Raw genomic sequence first — 3265 nt, 5'->3', positions numbered from 1 at the left:
AACCCAAACTTAAACTTTAAAACTTCTTTCATAAAATTTTAGACACTAAAAGTCAGGGAGTTTAATATGTCAGTTAAATGTAATGGGGAAACATTATATAGATGCTATCTTTTTTTTTAAAGATGTATTTATTTTAGAGAGAGGTACTGTGCACACCAGAGGGGGAGGGGCAGAGAGAGAGGGAGAGAGAGAAACACAAGCAGACTCCCCACTGAGAGCAGAGCTCAACATAGGGCTCGATCTCAAAACCCTGAGATCAGGGCCTGAGCCAAAACCAAGAGTCCATCGCTTAGCCAACTGCACCAACCAGGCACCCCTAGATGCTATCTTAATAAATATTCTAATCATCGTGAGCCATAAGAGAGAAAATATATGTATAGGAATGCATTTGCTATTCAGTCAAATAGTTCATAACTAGAAATGTAGTATTAGCAAATTTTATTCCATGATGGGTAGTTGGAACATGTTGCTGATGTTAGTATTTCCAATTCAATCATGAGATGTCTGTTAATCATATAAATTTTGGGTTTGAAAATGAAGAAGAATGATTAAGAAGAGTACTCTTTTGGAAATGAATAATTTTTCCTGAAGTAGCAAAGAAATCTCTTCCTTGGGACTCACATACTCCTCTGGCTTTTAAAACATAAATGGTTTGTGAGAAAAGTTTAAATGGGCTAAAAGAAGGCTTTTAAAAAATCTAATTACACTTAGATTTAAAATACATAATTATTATATAAGTCAACAAATTAAATTTGTATATTTGTTTATAATGTTAATGTGAATTATGTCCGTCATGTATTAAGTGTGCTCTCTGAGCTCTCGGGTGAACTTCATTAAGTCCTCCAGTTTACTAGAACGGCAAGGAAAAATCTGCAGGTATGCATGTTGATGATTTCACCTGTTCATTTACAACATCTTTTGATGCACATCAGTACCAAACGAATCTGAAGCTGTAAAAAATGGCAGTAACACTTTAGCAGTCACTCACTAAATCTGAGGACTGCACTCAGTTACTTCTTCTTAATGCTGATAATAATCTCTCTACTCAAGGGGCACCTGGGTGGTGCAGTCGGTTAAGTGTCCAACTCCTGCTTTCGGCTCAGGTCCTGATTGCAGGGCCTTGATCTCAGGGTTGTGAGATTGAGCCCCGCATCTGGCTCCACATTGACAGTGGAGTCTGCTAAAGACTCTCTTTCTGCCCCTCCCCACTAAAATAAATAAATAAATCTTAAAAAAATACCAATAATCCCTATATCAGTTTTGTAATTTCTTTTTTTTTTTTTAAAGATTTTATTTATTTATTTGACAGAGAGAGACAGCCAGAGAGAGAGGGACCACAAGCAGGGGGAGTAGGAGAGGAAGAAGCAGGCTCCCAGCAGAGGAGCCTGATGTGGGGCTCGATCCCAGAACGCCGGGATCACGCCCTGAGCGGAAGGCAGACGCTTAACGACTGCGCCACCCAGGCGCCCTCAGTTTTGTAATTTCTAACTATTTTATTATACAAGTTTTACATGTTCATCAAAAAAAAAAAAAAAAAAGATGAGAATAAAAAGAGGACCACTCCTGAGGAATATGTTTCCACCACGTAATTTAAAATCATTAGCTGTAGTTTCACTTGCTCGTCTCATTTTCTCATCTCTGTAGGAAGTGAAAGAATGAATGTAAGTTTTCAAGAATCTCTGTCACTATTTTACACAGTTTTTTTTTTAATTTTATCTCCGTTTAGTTTAGTTTTGTTGTTTCAGTTTTTTGTTCGTTGCTTCAGTCACACAGACCCTCTACTGGAATCATCTCCTATTACGTGAAATACATCCTCTAAAATTTCCTTTGGTGTGGGTCTCCTGGTAGTGAACTCTCCGTTTTTATTTATCTCAATGCTATTTTGTCTCCAAACTTGACAGATACTGTCACTGGTTATACAATTCTATCTCGGCACATTTTTTCCCCCAGCAGATTGAAGATATTTTACTGTCTTCTAAGCTGTCAGATGTCAGTCATTTAAAGGTAATTGTTTTCGTCTACTATTATATTTTTCTCTTTGATTTTCTATTATTTCAGTCAGATGTGTCTAGGGGTATTAATGAAAACCTTGTTGTCTTTTTGACAACTTTTTGTTTATATTTAAATTTAGTTAATTAATTGATTCTAATTACTTGGCTACCTCTACTAGAAAAAGGAAGCCCCAAAAATCTTTGTTAACATTTTTCATGATTTTTTTTAAAGATTTTATTTATTTATTCAACAGAGATAGAGACAGCCAGCGAGAGAGGGAACACAAGCAGGGGGAGTGGGAGAGGAAGAAGCAGGCTCATAGCGGAAGAGCCTGATGTGGGCTCGATCCCATAACGCCGGGATCACGCCCTGAGCCAAAGGCAGATGCTTAACTGCTATGCCACCCAGGCGCCCCATATTTTTCATGATTTTTAAGTTCTGCTTAGTTTCTTAGAAGAGTTTAAATCCAGTCAGTTATATATTTTAACATAAAAATTACAGCTGGCCTTATTTGTTTGCTTCCAAAAGAATCAAGATTCCAAAGATTCCTGAAAAATTGGTTATCCTTAAATTCTTACTTGAAATGTGAGGGAAGAAACTTCATTTCCAATTCAAAATAGAAAAGTGTTTCCACAAAAGGTAAGGAGTTAATATATTTTATCAGAATTATTTCCGTACTTGTTTTCTTGTACTTCAAAACCTAATGTTAAAATATTTGATTCGTTTGCCTGATGGTTTGAATATTTTCTCCCACATTGCCAACATTTCTGTATGGTTTTCTAGATAATCAACACGTGGAACATTTATATCTCTTTCTGAATCAAAGAGAGACAGCTAGAGAGATAGCATCCTCAGAAGGAAAAGGGCAGAACTGTCCAGAGTATAAAAGTCATGCATTTCAGATAAGAATTCACCTTTTATTTTAATTTTCAGCTCCTCTATTTTAAAGTTGTGAATATATAATGATTAACAGAATATAATTAACATTCTACTGTGAGCTAACAAGGTTACATTTTAAGTGGCATTTGCAATACATGCAGGACATGTTTTTGGTATAAATTAGCCACACAACTTTTAAAATTATCTTTATGCCTATTTGGGATGTAGGTTATTTTTGAAAATCATTGTATATCCTAAATTAAGTATGTCCCCTGTCATCGTTACAATCAGAGGCGTTTATACAAGGAATTTAAACCAGTAACCATTCATTTGCCCCCTAAAAGAAGCACTATTTAGTGCCTATTGAGGAATAAAGAGACGTTTATTTGTAGCA

This window comes from Ursus arctos, unplaced genomic scaffold (assembly GCF_023065955.2).
Source record: "Ursus arctos isolate Adak ecotype North America unplaced genomic scaffold, UrsArc2.0 scaffold_11, whole genome shotgun sequence".
NCBI classification, from domain to species: Eukaryota; Metazoa; Chordata; class Mammalia; order Carnivora; family Ursidae; genus Ursus; species Ursus arctos.
The sequence above is the reverse complement of the archived record's forward strand: the minus strand, read 5'-3'. Positions refer to the sequence as shown.